Source organism: Pseudopipra pipra, chromosome 12 (assembly GCF_036250125.1).
Source record: "Pseudopipra pipra isolate bDixPip1 chromosome 12, bDixPip1.hap1, whole genome shotgun sequence".
Classification (NCBI taxonomy): Eukaryota; Metazoa; Chordata; class Aves; order Passeriformes; family Pipridae; genus Pseudopipra; species Pseudopipra pipra.
Window position 1 is genome coordinate 6,224,671 of NC_087560.1, and position 16,845 is coordinate 6,241,515.

The window sequence follows — 16,845 nt, forward strand, 5'->3', positions numbered from 1 at the left end:
GCCCGGCATGGTCACCACCACCGGGGCGACTTCGATGTACACGGTGGAGTCAGCGCAGCGGGCGTAACAGGGCTCAGTGCAGCTGCTGGCGAGTGGGGTTGGGCCACAGGGGCCGCAGGGGCGTGGGGGACAGGGTCTGCAGCAAGACATCTCTGGGTGAAGGAGGCAGAGCTGAAACACAGAGCAGGGAGCAACAACCTTAGTATCAGCCTGTCTCTCTTTCCTACAGTAATCTACATAGACACCATTTGCTCTAAAAGCACACTCTGTGCCTACAACTCCCACAACCCTCATCATGGCCTATGAGTGGAAAAGCACAGGAAGGATGTCCCACTTTAGGAATAGGACCCAGCAGAGAGGGTTTAAGGCATCTGTGGAAAGATTGATCACAGCCCATCTCCTGAAAAGACATGGCTGTCTTAGAGATATCAGGGGATGCACTGGGCCATTTCATTCCAGCACTCCAAGTGCAATTCTGCTGGACAGATCCCCCTGCAGCTCTGACCCCTTGATCCCCTTTTGCTGGAACTAAATCCCCAATTCCCAACTCTCCCTAGCCACCACCATGAAAAGGCTGACAGCCCTTCAACAGCTCTGTGTCAGGGCCAAGCTGAGGTACCCAAGGATTAACCTGAGGAGTGACCATGACAGCCCTTCAGCCCACAGAGAGAGATGGAGCAGACTCAGGCTTACCTCGTTCCTCAAGGAAAGGGAGGCAGAAGAGGAGGATGCAGAACCTGCAGCAGCACAGCCTTTTATGCTGTGTCCTGAGCTCTGTGGGGCCACAAACATTCCTTGCCCATGAAACATCTAAACACCTGGTAGTCATCACTTGGAAGGCCTCTTTGCTGATTAAGTCCTTTCCTCTTTCATCTGAAATGTTGTGCTCCCACTTCATACAACACAGATTTGTCTGTTCAATCTAGGAATTATTTAGAGATGACCAGGACTTTGAAGATCATTGAGTTCCAGCCCCCTGACATGTTATCCCGAAATTCTGTGGAAGACCTGTTCCAGTGTCTCAACACGCTCAGTGGAAACAATTTGTTTCTCATCTCTAATCTACATTTACCCACTCGCAGTTTAAAACCATTACCCCTTGTCCCATCACTACAAACCCTGACCAGATGTTCCTCTGCAGCTTTACTGAATGTCTGCTGGGAGCCTTCTCTTCTCTCAGCTACACAACCCCAACCCTCTCAGCCTGTCCTCACAGGGAAAGTGCTCCACTTGGCTGATCAGCTCTGAGGCCTCCTGTGGACCCACTCCATCATGTTTTGCACATCAGTCGCTCTTCCCTCATCCCCCAGTGATATAAGCCCACGACAGAAATTCATTAAACCCATATCAGGTGAAGGACACTACTCTTCTCAGGAATGACTGCCCTTACTGAAGCCCTGTTGGCTGGCACCAATCAGCTCTTTCTTTTCTCGGTGTCATAGCACGGCTTCCAGGAGGATCTGCTCCATGACCTTGCCAAGGCACAGAGGTGAGACTGCCTGGCCTCCACTTCTCAATTCTCCTGTGCTGAGACTTTTCAAATAAGATGGGGAGTGCTTTAGCAACTTCTTCTGCCAGTCCCTTCAGGACCCTCACATGCATCTCATCAGGCCCCTTGGACTTGTGCACATGCAGGTTCCTTTGATGGTCTTGAAGCTGATTGTTTTCTACAGTGGGTGGTATTTCCTTCTGCCACTCCCTGCCCTTGGATTCTGTCAATCACTGGCATGGCTGGAGCACCTGCCACTGAATACCAAAGCAAAAATCTGTTGAGTATCTCCTCCTTCCCCATGTCAGATGTTGCCAGGTCTCCCTTTTCACTCCTGTGGATTTACAGATTCTTGCATCTTTCTTTCTTGTTGTTCTCTGCACCTGAAGAAAACCTTCTTGTGATTTTTCATGTCCATAGTTAAGTTGAGCTCCAGCTCTGCCTTCACTTTCCTGATCCCCCCTTGCACTCCCCGGCCATAGTTACCCCCAGATGTGTATTTCTGCCTCCACTGCCTAAGCACTTTGGGCTTTTCGAGCAGCTAAGTGGTCTTGAGTTCTGCAGGCTGCCCCCCCTGCCTCCCCTTGCACATGGGCCTTCTTGCCCATGGGGACTGGGATTTCCAGAGCACACAGAGGAATGTCCCACCTCTTATTCACTCCTGCAAAACCCCCACACCCCAACTGACCTGTTTTCCTCCGTGTGTTCACCCAGAGGCCAGAGACGTGCGTGGCCTGCTTTGGGGAAGAGGCTGAGGGCAGGGAGCCAAAAGCTCTTGGCTCTCTGTCCTGGATCAGGGAGGGCTTTGCCCATTCCATGCCTTTCGCGTTTCAAAGGGGCATTGGATCAGTCTCCCAGAGCACCTGAGAGTCATCGCCATCGGGAAGAGTTGGGAAAATCCCAGAGCTCCAGGCAAACCTGAGTCACCCAGTGTGAACTTCAGTGGAGACAGTGCCCCAGACTCGGGAATTCCAGGGACAGCAGAGCACGGAGCCTCATGCCTCCACAATTTCTGTTTTCTTCAAAGGCATTTCCACACCTTTGTGGACAATTCCCAAAACACCTGGAATGTCTTTGCAATCCTGTGCTGCTGCTGCTGCTGCTTTCCACGGCATTGTCCTTTGGTGGCTGCTCCAAGGGCCCAGGAGGTGCAGGGCACCCCAGAACAGTGGAGGTCAGGAGGGACCACTGGAAGTGCTCTGGTCCTGCTCGGAGCAGGACAAACTTCCCACTCACCTCCTGAAGCTCTGGGCCTTGTCCCGTTGTCCTCTGAACACTGCCAGTGTCAGAGAGGTCCCTGTCTCTTGGGCAGCTCTTCCAGGGCTGCATGGAAGCCCCTGTGTGCTACCAGGAGGTGGGAATGGTTTCTACAGCTGAGCCTCCCAGCTGGGCCACCAGGAGATGCCACTGAGGCTGCCTGCACTGCTGAGCACATGCCATGGCCCCATGGAGAGCACAGGGCTGTGTGCAGGGAATGCCCCTTGCTCTGCATTCCCTTTCCAGAGCAGGGAGTACAAAGCCCTTCTGGGCAGAAAGGCTGGAAAGAGGAGAGAAAGTCTGTCCCAACAGAGTCCCTTGCACTGTAGGTGCTGTGTGGAGCCTCTCCTGATCCTGAGAGCCCCTTACTGTCCCTCTCCAGAGCTCACCCCATAACCCTGGGATCTGATGCCCTCAGGAATGGTGCCCTTTCCGTGGCACTGCAGAGGCCACATCTGGATTGCTGTGCCCCACTCTGTGTCCCCAGGGACAAGAGAGGGGGTGGTGAACTCTCCTGGAGAGAGGGACTGGCAGAGGATGAGGCAGAACAGAAGAGAACAGAAGGGCAGGAGCAGCTGACATCGGGGGTGAGGGCACTGGGCTTGTGGAACCTGGTGGAGACGGGCAAGGTGGAGAGGAGGGGATGCAACTGCTGCCTCCACCACCTCCAGGAGGTGCTGGAAAGGATGAAGGCAATCGCTCCTTAGAGGTGCAGTGCAAAAGGGCGAGAGGCAACAATCCCATGGTGCCAGAAAGGAAATCCCAGCTGCCTCTGGGGGAAAAGAAGGGACAGGCCTGGGAGAGCTGCTCAAGAGACAGTGACCTCTTAAACGTTGTCAGTGCTTCGAAGTTACCAGGACAAGGCCCAGAGTCTTCTGAGGTACCTGGGCAGTTTGGTCTGCCCAGAGCAGTTGGTAGGAGCACAAGGCAGACCTTCTGGGCTTTTTCTGGGGTACCCTGAGTCACGAGGGCCCTTGAGCAGCCACCAAAAGGCAAAGCCTTGGGAGGCAGCAAAAGCAGGGGATTGAGAGAAGCACCTCTTGATCCTGGAATTGGGCTAAAAGGTCTGGAAATGCCCTTGACAACAGCAGAACTTGGAGGATACGAGCTCGGTTATCCCTGGAATGCCCAAGTCTGAGGCACTTTGTCCACTGAAGTCCACACTGGGTGACTCAGGCTTGCCTGGAGCTCTGGGTTTTTCCCAACTCTTCCACATCCCGATGACTCCCAGGTTCCCTGGGAGACAGATCCAGTGTCCCTTTGAAATGTGAAAGGCATGGAATGGGCAAAGCCATCCCTGACCCAGGGCAAAGAGCCAAGAGCTAAGTGTTCCCTGCCCTCGGCCTCTTCCCCAAAGCTGACCATCCAGGCCTCTGGCCTCTGGGTGAACACGCTGATCCAAACAGGTCACTTGGGGTGTGGGTCTCTTCCAGGGAAGGATGCAGCATCTCTTTGATCACAAAATCAGGCCATGCTACAGCCTGAGGATTGTAATCAAGTTGCCCTTGGCTGTCCCTTCTCCTGCAGGGGACATCCTACAGCTGAACATGGACTTTCCTTGCCACCTCCCTGGAGAGATGAGTCTCTTCTCCCATATGGGGTCGTGCACTTTGGACTTTCTGCCTCAATTCACTCACATTCTTCTGTATGTCTGTGATGCCCTGTGGGGAGAAATGTCCCTCTGAGCCTGAGTGCCTGCACTGAAAGCTCCTGAGAGCTGACCTGAGGTGTCCCTCATGGCTGAATGTAACTGTGACTGGGACCACGCTCACCATCAAGAAGGAGAAGTGAAAAAGGCAATTGATATCATGCAAACCCATTTCAACTGACCTGGCACAGTAGTCTGAGACCTCCAAGTAAAGTGGTCTTTGGAAGCTGGGACAGAGATGAATAATTTTCATATTTTGTGTGTGAAACCAGAGAGCAATATCTGACATGAAAGAGGCAGGGACTTCATCAGCTACGAGGTGTTGGCACATGGTGACTACCAGGTGTTTAGATGCTTCATGGGCAAGGAATGTTTGTGGCCCTACAGGGCTCAGGACACAGCATAAAAGGCTGTGCTGCTGCAGGCTCTGCATCCTCCTCTCTTGCCTCCCTTTCCTCGAGGAACGAGGTAAGCCTGAGTCCTCTCCATCTCTCTCTGTGGGCTGAAGGGCTGTCATGGTCACTCCTCAGGTTGATTCTTGGGTGTCTCAGCTTTGCCCTGACACAGCACTGTGGAAGAGTTGTCTCCTTTATCATGGCACTGGCTGGGGAGAGCTGGGAATTGGGGGTTTAGTTTCAGCAAAAGGGGATCAAGGGGTCAGAGCTGCAGGGGGATCTGTCCAGCAGAATTTGCACCTTCAATGGTGGAAGGAAATGGCTCAGTGCAACCCCTGACATCTCTAACACAGCCAAGTCTGTTTTGGAGATGAGTCGTGATCAATCTTTTCACAGGTGCCTTAAACCCACTCTCCTGGGTCCTATTCATAAACCTGGGCAGTGTTCTTGTGCTTTTTCACTTGAAGGGCATGATGAGGGTTGTGGGAGTTGTAGGCACAGAGTGTGCTTTTAAAACAAGTTGTCTGTGTGGAGGGAGTTGATGGAAAAAGAGACAAATTGATCCTGAGGTTGTTGCTCCCTGCTCTGTGTTCCAGCTCTGCCTCCTTCACCCAGAGATGTCTTGCTGCAGACCCTGTCCCCAAAGCCCCTGCGGCCCCTGTGGCCCAACCCCACTCGCCAGCAGCTGCACTGAGCCCTGTTACGCCCGCTGCGCTGACTCCACCGTCTACATCGAGCCCTCCCCAGTAGTGGTAACCCTGCCGGGCCCCATCCTCACCTCCTTCCCTCAGAACACAGCCGTGGGATCCTCTCTGTCAGCTGCTGTTGGCAGCTCCCTCAGCTCCTCGGGGGTTCCCATCTCTTCTGGGGGCTCCCTTGGTCTGGGGGGGTCCGGGCTGTGTCTGCCTATCCCCCGCTGCAGCATGAACTGCTGAAGACACTGGATCACCCCCTTTGGAGCAGGAAGGAAGACTGGGACCGTGCAGCAGCAGTAGCCTGGCCACATCTTGTGGATGAGCTGAGAGTCCTCATCGCAGCTGGCAGGAGGGACCTGCGCCCACTGCTCATCGGTTCACAGCAGCCTCGCCGTGCCTCCTCTGCCTCTGCTTTCCTCTGAGCTCCTTGAGAAAGGGCTCCTTCTCTTCTGCTTTGCTGAAGTGCTGCTGACGAAGGGAGGGTGCCAGAGTTAGGGACTGCTCTTGGAGGGCTGGAATTGCACAAGGAAGAGCAGAATCAGAATGGCAAGCTTTTTGTATGGAGCTTGTCCTTGGGAAATGGGCCCATCTCCTTCGCTCCCTGACCCCCACAAACGCCTTTCTTGGTCTCTCTTCTGTGTCACTGCATTTGCTCCTTCTCATTAAACCTTTTATGTAGCATCACTGGAGAGTCATGGTCCTCTGTTCTCCTCCTCAGGGAGCCACTTGCTCTGCCAGGAAGATCCTTCCGTCTCCCATGGCAGCAAATACACCCCTTATCATGGGACACTACCAGTTATCAGTAGCTCCCTGAACTGATTTCAGAGGAAGGAAAAGAAATTAACAGGGAAAACAGAAATGTCTCAGAGGAATGCAGAGAGAAAGAAGCAGTGCCCTGGGTGGAAATACAAGTAATTCCACAGAGTAACCCTGTCATACTGTAATTATGGTCAAACAAGGGAAAGAGCTGGCCAGAGTGGGTAGTACAGAGTCCACCTTTGGAGGTGTCCACCATCCAAGGAGACAGTGCCAGAGCAGTCTCCTATGCCTGAGCTGCTTTGACTGGGAGGTCCCCACTTCAGTGTCAAATGTGCTGAGGGAAGGCCTGAGGGAGCCAAAAGGCTAAAGTAAAGAAAGGTCCCACTGAGATTTGAACTCAGATCGCTGGATTCAGAGTCCAGAGTGCTCACCTTTACACCATGGGACCTCCTGCACACCTCACCTCTTGACCCTCTCACCAGCCTCCCTCACACTCAGCACCCTGCCTCAGCCTCAGACCTCTCTCTCCACCTCCCACCACATCCAACACCAGCTGCGGCCTCCCTTCACCTCCTCCACACCCTCTGCAATCACACCACCCTTCAAAGCACCAACACACCTCCCTCTCCCAGCCTCACCTGCCCTCTCTGACAAGTCCCACACTCCAAACCTCTCACAAGCCTCTCTTGCCCCGAGTACAACAGGCTCTTTCTGCCCCACCACAGCCCCTGACAAACCACACAGATGCCTTCACACACCACAACACCCCTCACCTTCTCTTCTCCAGGCTCAACCAGCCCAGCTCTCTCATGACTGAGGAGAGGGAAACATTCACGCATCTCTAAAATGTGGAAGAGAGACCTTCTGGGAAACTAAGGAAAGCGGGAAGGAGGCCAAGGAAGCCAAGAGCCTGTCAAGTTGGACTCCAACCCGCTTCTCCCAGGAGCATTGCCCCCGGAGGGCAGTGCCTTAGCCCACTGAGCCATTGTGACCCCAGCACACCTCTGCCTTTCCCAGGCCTTCCTCCATTGCCTTGGGACATGGTAAGCCAAGGCCTTGGCCTGTGGTGCTGCCTTGTGGGTACTTCGTGGCTGCTCCGTTCTGTCCTGCTCAGGGCCAGGAAGGCTGGGCCAGGAGGTCTCTGGCACAGCAAGCCCTGAGCACAAAAAGGCCTTAGCAGAGGATGGTTTCGATCCATCGACCTCTGGGTTATGGGCCCAGCACGCTCCCGCTGCGCCACTCTGCTCCCCTGTGTCCAGGGCTGCCCAAGGACTCACAGACGGACCCTTGGCTTTCAGTAAAAAGGGAATTCACTGGGATATTCTCTCGCAGAACACACAGGGGTCCCAGCCTACTGCATGGAGGACAACAATTACAGGAGAAAGAAGCTTTTATGTTTCCACTACAGTTCTTTTGACCAACAACATTCATCTTTTAGACTGTCAGCTAATCAATTACGATTGATCACATGATCACTATGTGCTTGTCCCGTGCAGCTGGGGTGCATATATGCTCAGTGGGGTGATAATCATAGTTTTAAACAAATGTCCTCTTCTTTTATGGTCTATGTGGGATGTTCTCAGCTGCTTTCCATTGGGTCTTCAGGTCACCTTTACTGTGAGGGAACAGGTCTTAGTCAGAGGCAGAGTTTGTTCCATTGAGCAGGTTGTAGAGCGGTTGGTGCCTTGCCTTTCCCACGGGCTGTGAGGCCCATGCCCTGCCAGGGCCCTGCTGTGCTCCCCCAAAGCTCCTGGCTGGTCTCCCATCCTGGCACAGCCGTGTCTTTGCTGTGTCCCAAGAGACAAGGGATGCCCCAGGCAGCAGGCAGGGTGCCAAGGACCCTCTCTGGGCCTGGTGCCATCGCTGTCCTGCCTGACACTACAGAGGGTGCAGCTGGTTACCAACTGCCCACGGGCAGGGATGGCCCATCCAGACTGGGCAGTGGCCAGAGTTCAAGGCTGCCAGGAATCCCAGGAGGGCTCAGGGCTGGTAGAGCCTCTTGGTGAGGGTGAGGAATGAGGGGACAATGCTGCATTCTGCATTTTTGAGCTTTGAGTATTTCCTGGTTGCATGTCCCATCCACAGGGCAGAGCCTGCAGCACCCAGGCAGAGGAGACCAAAAGAAAAGCCAGATGGAGAAGGCTGGGATGTGGGAGAAAATGTGGGTAGTGTGTCCCCAGTCTACCTACTACAGGGGGCATTGCACAGGGGAAAGTGTTTGAGTGCAGGGCAGGAAGTCCATGGATCAGCTGCAGCTGCAGCTGCCCTGCTTAACTGGACCTTTCTTTCTTCATTTGTACTGACAGTATCTCTGAGGTTCTTTTCCTGTGTAGTACTTCCCTCCCCCTCAGTGCCATGGCTGCAGGGCACAGAGCATTGCACCATGACTGAGCTTTTCTGCCATAGCCTTCCAAAGGCCCCTCAGGGTTTCCCTGGTCCTTCTGGGCAGGTTTGCAGCAGTTGCTGCTGTGCTGCTGCTGCTGTGGGGGAAGAGCTGGGAGTTCAAGTGCAGGAGGAGCCCTGTGGGCAGCCCAGAGGGGTGGGAGCTGTGCAGGTGCCAGGGGTGGGAGCTGTGCTGGTGCCAGGGGTGGGAGCTGTGCAGGTGCTGGCACCCAAAAAGGGCTCTTTGCCCCGTAGTTGGCAGGATTCGAACCTGCGCGGGGAAACCCCAATGGATTTCTAGTCCATCGCCTTCACCACTCGGCCACAACTACCTGCTCCAGCCCTCCCTGCCCCGCTCAGCACACAGCCCGGGCACTGACACCGGCACCCGGGCACTTCAGGGCAACGCTCCCCTCCACATTTGCAGTGGGGACCTTCCCAGAGCCAGGCGGCCACCTGGGGCCACCTGACAGAGGCCTGAGAGGCATCACCCCGCAGGCTAGGGCTGCACTGCCCAGACCCTTCTCCTCAGCCAGCTATCTGGGATAGCCTGCCATTGCCATGTGGTGGTGCAGCCTCTACCATCCTCCTCGTCCTCACAGGTCTTGAATGAACAAGCTGAGAGCTGATGTGTCCCTTTACAGAAGCCTTTGGGAGGTGAAATGTCCTTCCCCACACCAGGGGCTGTTGCATGATACGGGTGGGGACAGCCCTGACAGCAACAGCAACATCAGCTTTGCAACCACGCTGGGTACAGAGGATCATCAGTCAGCCCCTCACAGCCTTCCAGCATTCCCTGCCTGAACTGTAGCCCAAGTGGAAGACCAGCACTGTTGCTGCAGTTTTGGAAACAATTCCCAAATGTCTTGGACATTGTTGCCAGGAGTTATCAACTTGGGTTGTAGGCAGGATGGAACCTCCTGCTGACTAAAGGAAAGCATCTTGGCACCCTCTAAAGAGCCATCCCTTGAGGTCTCCTGGACTGCTGTAGGCTGTGCCAGCACCTCCCTCTGAGTGGGATGTCTCTGGGAGCTTGAGAACCATCAGGTTGGGATACCTGAAAGAGCATCTCTGACAAGGAGGCCTGGGCTGATACACTGCCCCCACTCACACACTCCTCCAAGTCCAGCCCACATTTCTTGAGAAATGCAAAGGGATTTGATGTGAGTATTTCACAGAGACCAAGGGAAATTTTTGATAGCTACATTTACACACCAAAACACAGATGTGCACATCTCTGTGCCTGTATGTTTGTGATGGAATGAAAGCTTACTGTAAATCTAGAATTAACTCATTTTTATATTTGCAGCCAGTCCTATCCTATTGCTTCCTAAATATGGAATCAGTCAATGATCAAGTGCTGCTAAAGCCTTTCACCCTCTTTCATTTTCAGTCCATGTCCTTGCTGCTAAGCTCAGGGTGCACTGCTCTAAGCTCAGGGAGCTCTTTCTGCAGCTGATGGTAAGCTCAGGACAGCAGCCAGTGCTCATCCTTGCAGACCAGCTGGTAACCTGAGGGAGGAGGAGAACAAAGGACCACGACTCTCCAATGATGCTGCACAAAAGGCTTTAATGAGAAGGAGCAAATGCAGTGGCACAGAGCAGAGACCAAGAAAGGCGTTTGCAGGGGTCAGGGAGGGACAGAGGTGGGCCCATTTCCCAAGGAGCAAGGGGATGCTGTGCCATCCTCAGCAGTTCATGCTGCAGCGGGGGATAGGCAGACACAGCCCGGACCCCCCCAGACCAAGGGAGCCCCCAGAAGAGATGGGAACCCCCGAGGAGCTGAGGGAGCTGCCAACAGCAGCTGACAGAGAGGATCCCACGGCTGTGTTCTGAGGGAAGGAGGTGAGGATGGGGCCCGGCATGGTCACCACCACCGGGGTGGCCTCGATGTAGACGGTGGAGTCAGCGCAGCGGGCGTAACAGGGCTCAGTGCAGCTGCTGGCGAGTGGGGTTGGGCCACAGGGGCCACAGGGGCGTGGGGGACAGGGTCTGCAGCAAGACATCTCTGGGTGAAGGAGGCAGAGCTGAAACACAGAGCAGGGAGCAACAACCTTAGTATCAGCCTGTCTCTCTTTCCTACAGTAATCTACATAGACACCATTTGCTCTAAAAGCACACTCTGTGCCTACAGCTCCCACAACCCTCATCATGGCCTATGAGTGGGAAAGCACAGGAAGGATGTCTCACTTTAGCAATAGGACCCAGCAGAGAGGGTTTAAGGCATCTGTGTAAAGATTGATCACAGCCCATCTCCTGAAAAGACATGGCTGTCTTAGAGATATCAGGGGATGCACTGGGCCATTTCATTCCAGCACTCCAAGTGCAATTCTGCTGGACAGATCCCCCTGCAGCTCTGACTCCTTGATCCTCTTTGCTGGAACTAAACTCTCAATTCCCAGTTCTCCCCAGCTACCACCATAGTGACAGCCTTTCAACAACTCTGTGTCAAGGCCAAGCTAAGACACCCAAGGATCAACCTGAGGAGTGACCATGACAGCCCTTCAGCCCACAGAGAGAGATGGAGCAGACTCAGGCTTACCTCGTTCCTCAAGGAAAGGAGGCAGGAGAGGAGGATGCAGAGCCTGCAGCAGCAGAGCCTTTTATGCTGTATCCCTGAGCCCTGTGGGGCCACAAACATTCCTTGCCCATGAAACATCTAAACACCTGGTAGCCATCACTTGGAAGGCCTCTTTGCTGATTAAGTCCTTTCCTCTTTCATCTGAAATGTTGTGCTCCCACTTCATACAACACAGATTTGTCTGTTCAATCTAGGAATTATTTAGAGATGACCAGGACTTTGAAGATCATCGAGTTCCAGCCCCCTGACATGTTATCCCAAAATTCTGTGGAAGACCTGTTCCAGTGTCTCATCTCTAATCTACATTTACCCACTCAGAGTTTAAAACCATTACCCCTTGTCCCATCACTACAAACCCTGACCAGATGTTCCTCTGCAGCTTTACTGAATGTCTGCTGGGAGCCTTCTCTTCTCTTCTCTCAGCTACACAACCCCAACCCTCTCAGCCTGTCCTCACAGGGAAAGTGCTCCACTTGGCTGATCAGCTCTGTGGCCTCCTGTGGACCCACTCCATCATGTTTTGCACATCAGTCGCTCTTCCCTCATCCCCCAGTGATACAAACCCATGACAGAAATTCATTAAACCCATATCAGGTGAAGGACACTACTCTTCTCAGGAATGACTGCCCTTACTGAAGCCCTGTTGGCTGGCACCAATCAGCTCTTTCTTTTCTCGGTGTCATAGCACGGCTTCCAGGAGGATCTGCTCCATGACCTTGCCAAGGCACAGAGGTGAGACTGCCTGGCCTCCACTTCTCAATTCTCCAGCGCCGAGACTTTTCAAATAAGATGGGGAGTGCTTTAGCAACTTCTTCTGCCAGTCCCTTCAGGACCCTCACATGCATCTCATCAGGCCCCTTGGACTTGTGCACATGTTGCCATCTTTCACTCCTCTGGATTTACAGATTCTTGCATCTTTCTGTGTTGTTCTCTGCACCTGAAGGAAGCCTTCTTGTGATTTTTCATGTCCATAGTAAAGTTCAGCTCCAGCTCTGCCTTCACTTTCCTGATCCCCTCCTTGCACTCCCCGGCCATAGTTATCCCCAGATGTGTATTTCTGCCTCCACTGCCTAAGCACTTTGGGCTTTTCGAGCAGCTAAGTGGTCTTGAGTTCTGCAGGCTGCCCCCCCTGCCTCCCCTTGCACATGGGCCTTCTTGCCCATGGGGACTGGGATTTCCAGAGCACACAGAGGAATGTCCCACCTCTCATTCATTCCTGCAAAAACCCCACACCCCAACTGACCTGTTTTCCTCCGTGTGTTCACCCAGAGGCCAGAGACCTGCATGGCCTGCTTTGGGGAAGAGGCTGAGGGCAGGGAGCCAAAAGCTCTTGGCTCTCTGTCCTGCATCAGGGAGGGCTTTGCCCATTCCATAGAGCACCTGAGAGTCATCGCCATCTGGAAGAGTTGGGAAAATCCCAGAGCTCCAGGCAAACCTGAGTCACCCAGTGTGAACTTCAGTGGAGACAGTGCCCCAGACTCGGGAATTCCAGGGACAGCAGAGCACGGAGCCTCATGCCTCCACAATTTCTGTTTTCGTCAAAGGCATTTCCACACCTTTACAGACAATTCCCAAAACACCTGGAATGTCTTTGCAATCCTGTGCTGCTGCTGCTGCTGCTTTCCAAGGCATTGTCCTTTGGTGGCTGCTCCAAGGGCCCAGGAGCTGCAGGGCATCCCAGAACAGTGGAGGGACCACTGGAAGTGCTCTGGTCCTGCTCGGAGCAGGACAAACTTCCCACTCACCTCCTGAAGCTCTGGGCCTTGTCCCGTTGTCCTCTGAACACTGCCAGTGTCAGAGAGGTCCCTGTCTCTTGGGCAGCTCTTCCAGGGCTGCATGGAGGTAGCACACCTCCCTGTGTGCTACCAGGAGGTGGGAATGGTTTCTACAGCTGAGCCTCCCAGCTGGGCCACCAGGAGATGCCACTGAGGCTGCCTGCACTGCTGAGCACATGCCATGGCCCCATGGAGAGCACAGGGCTGTGTGCAGGGAATGCCCCTTGCTCTGCATTCCCTTTCCAGAGCAGGGAGTACAAAGCCCTTCTGGGCAGAAAGGCTGGAAAGAGGAGAGAAAGTCTGTCCCAAGAGACTCCCTTGCACTGTAGGTGCTGTGTGGAGCCTTCACTCCTAATCCTGAGAGCTCCTTACTGTCCCTCTCCAGAGCTCACCCCATAACCCTGGGCTCTGATGCCCTCAGGAATGGTGCCCTTTCCGTGGCACTGCAGAGGCCACATCTGGATTGCTGTGCCCCACTCTGTGTCCCCAGGGACAAGAGAGGGGGTAGTGAACTCTCCTGGAGAGAGGGACTGGCAGAGGATGAGGCAGAACAGAAGAGAACAGAAGGGCAGGAGCAGCTGACATCAGGGGTGAGGACACTGGGCTTGTGGAACCTGGTGGAGACGGGCAAGGTGGAGAGGAGGGGATGCAACTGCTGCCTCCACCACCTCCAGGAGGTGCTGGAAAGGATGAAGGCAATCGTTCCTGAGAGGTGCAGTGCAAAAGGGCGAGAGGCAACAATCCCATGGTGCCAGAAAGGAGATCCCAGCTGCCTCTGGGGGAAAAGAAGAGACAGGCCTGGGAGAGCTGCTCAAGAGACAGTGACCTCTTAAACGGTGTCAGTGCTTCAAAGTCACCAGGACAAGGCCCAGAGTCTTCTGAGGTACCTGGGCAGTTTGGTCTGCCCAGAGCAGTTGGTAGGAGCACAAGAGCTCCAGAGCTGCATGCAGACCTTCTGGGCTTTTTCTGGGGTACCCTGAGTCACGAGGGCCCTTGAGCAGCCACCAAAAGGCAAAGCCTTGGGAGGCAGCAAATGCAGGGGATTGCAGAGAAGCACCTGTTGATCCTGCAATTGGGCTAAAAGGTCTGGAAATGCTCTTGACAGTGTTCAAATCCTCGAAGTTCTGCTGTTGTCGAGGGCACACAGGGTACTTTGTTCTGCTCAGACCATGAAGAGAGGACAGAGGTCACTTCTAACATCCATTTTCCTGGATTGCCATGCACCTAATATGCCTTAGCACAGCCCCTAAAAGATATTGCCTTGGAAAGCAGCAGCAGCACAGGATTGCAAAGACATTCCAGGTGTTCTGGGAATTTTCCGAAAAGTTGTGGAAATTCCCTTGAAGAAAGCAGAAATTTTGGAGGAACTCCTGAGTCCTGTTGCCATCTCCACTGAAGTCCACACGCTCTGTTTCAGCTTTGCCTGGAGCTCTGGGATTTTCCCAAATTGTCCACATCAGGATGACTCCAATGTGTTCTGGGTGACTGATTCAGTGCTCCTTTGAAATGTGAAATGCATGGAATGGGCAAACCCATCCCTGACCCAGGACAGAGAGCCAAAAGCCTTTGGCTCCATGCCCTCAGCCTCTTCCCCAAAGCAGGCCATGCAGGTCTCTGGCCTCTGGGTGAACACACGGAGGAAAACAGGTCAGTTGGGGTGTGGGGTTTTTGCAGGAATGAATGAGAGGTGGGACATTCCTCTGTGTGCTCTGGAAATCCCAGTCCCCATGGGCAAGAAGGCCCATGTGCAAGGGGAGGCAGGGGGGGCAGCCTGCAGAAATCAGGACCACTTAGCTGCTCGAAAAGCCCAAAGTGCTTAGGCAGTGGAGGCAGAAATGCACATCTGGGGATGACTATGGCCGGGGAGTGCAAGGAGGGGATCAGGAAAGTGAAGGCAGAGCTGGAGCTGAACTTAACTATGGACATGAAAAATCACAAGAAGGCTTTCTTCAGGTACATGGTGCAACAAAGGAAGGTGCAAGAATCTGTAAATCCACATGAGTAAAAGGGAGACCTGGCAACCCAGACAGAGGCTGGGCCAGGAGTGGACTGACAGGAGCCCTTGAGAGAACAGCTTGGAGGCTCTGGCTGTTGAACTAGTAAACATGATCCTATACTGATCATGGGCTGCATGCAGAGCCATGGGGCAGCAGGGCAAGGCAGGGAATCCTCCCTCTCTATTCTGCTCTCCTGAGACCATACCTGGGCTCCTGTGTGCTGACCTAGGACCCCCAGCAGAAGAAACACACGGACCTGATGGAGTGGGTCCAGAGGAGGCCACAGAGCTGATCAGGCAAGTGGAGCACTTTCCCTGTGAAGACAGCCTGAGAGGGTTGGGTTGTGTAGCTGAGAGAAGAGAAGAGAAGGCTCCCAGCAGACATTCAGTAAAGTGGCAGAGGAATATTTGGTCAGGGTTTGTAGTGATGGGAAAAGGGGTAATGGTTTTAAACTGCGAGTGGGTAAATGTAGATTAGAGATGAGAAACAAATTGTTTCTGCTGAGCGTGTTGAGACACTGGAACAGGTCTTACACAGAAGTTTGGGATAACATGTCAGGGGACTTGGAGCTAGGTGATCGTCAAGGTCCCTTCCATTGTAAAATGGTTCTTCTACTCTTTGTACTAATATGTGTTTTATGAAGTACAACATTTCAGATGAAAGAGGAAAGGACTTAATCAGCAAAGAGGCCTTCCAAGTGACGGCTACCAGGTGTTTAGATGTTTCATGGGCAAGGAATGTTTGTGGCCCCACAGAGCTCAGGACACAGCATAAAAGGCTGTGCTGCTGCAGGCTCTGCATCCTCCTCTCCCGTCTCCCTTTCCTCGAGGAACGAGGTAAGCCTGAGTCTGCTCCATCTCTCTCTATGGGCTGAAGGGCTGTTGTGGTGGTTCCTCAGGTTGATACTTGGGTGCCTCAGCTTGGCCCTGACACAGAGTTGTTGAAGGGCTGTCAGCCTTTTCATAGTGGTGGCTGGGGAGAGCTGGGAATTGGGGGTTTATTTCCAGCAAAAGAGATCAGAGCTGCAGGGGGATCTGCTCATCAGAAATTGCACCTCTAGAAGAATTGCACTTGCAGTGCTGGAAGGAAATGGTCCAGTGCATCCCCTGACATCTCTAAGACAGCCATGCCTTTTCAGGAGATGGGCTGTGACCAATCTTTCCACAGATGCCTTAAACCCACTCTCCTAGGTCTTATTCCTAATCTGGAGCAACCTGACTGTGCTTTTCTACTTGGAGGGGAAGATGATGGTTGTAGGAATTTTAGGCAGAGAGTGTGTTTTGAAACAAAGTGTGTCTACAGAGAGAGGTAGGGAAATGATGGACTAATCCTGAGGTTGTTGCTCCCTGCTCTGTTTTCCAGCTCTGCCTCCTTCACCCAGAGATGTCTTGCTGCAGACCCTGTCCCCAAAGCCCCTGTGGCCCCTGTGGCCCAACCCCACTCGCCAGCAGCTGCACTGAGCCCTGTTACGCCCGCTGCGCTGACTCCACCGTGTACATCGAGACCACCCCGGTGGTGGTGACCATGCCGGGCCCCATCCTCACCTCCTTCCCTCAGAACACAGCCGTGGGATCCTCTCTGTCAGCTGCTGTTGGCAGCTCCCTCAGCTCCTCAGGGGTTCCCATCTCTTCTGGGGGCTCCCTTGGTCTGGGGGGGTCCGGGCTGTGTCTGCCTATCCCCCGCTGCAGCATGAACTGCTGAGGATGGCACAGCATCCCCTTGCTCCTTGGCAAATGGGCCCACCTCTGTCCCTCCCTGACCCCTGCAAACGCCTTTCTTGGTCTCTGCTCTGTGCCACTGCATTTGCTCCTTCTCATTAAAGCCTTTTGTGCAGCATCATTGGAGAGTCGTGGTCCTTTGTTCTCCTC

General features: G+C 53.8%; 3 non-coding genes across 3 annotated transcripts; all 3 read right to left on the reverse strand.

Annotated features, from left to right (window-relative positions):
* Positions 1–6,619: 6,619 nt before the first annotated feature.
* On the reverse strand, positions 6,620–6,691 carry TRNAQ-CUG (transfer RNA glutamine (anticodon CUG)). Its single transcript has one exon. It is a non-coding gene; the product is annotated as a tRNA-Gln (tRNA).
* Positions 6,692–7,417: 726 nt separating this feature from the next.
* TRNAM-CAU (transfer RNA methionine (anticodon CAU)) lies at positions 7,418–7,489 on the reverse strand. Its single transcript has one exon. It is a non-coding gene; the product is annotated as a tRNA-Met (tRNA).
* Positions 7,490–8,875: 1,386 nt separating this feature from the next.
* TRNAS-AGA (transfer RNA serine (anticodon AGA)) lies at positions 8,876–8,957 on the reverse strand. The gene has a single exon. It is a non-coding gene; the product is annotated as a tRNA-Ser (tRNA).
* Positions 8,958–16,845: the final 7,888 nt, after the last annotated feature.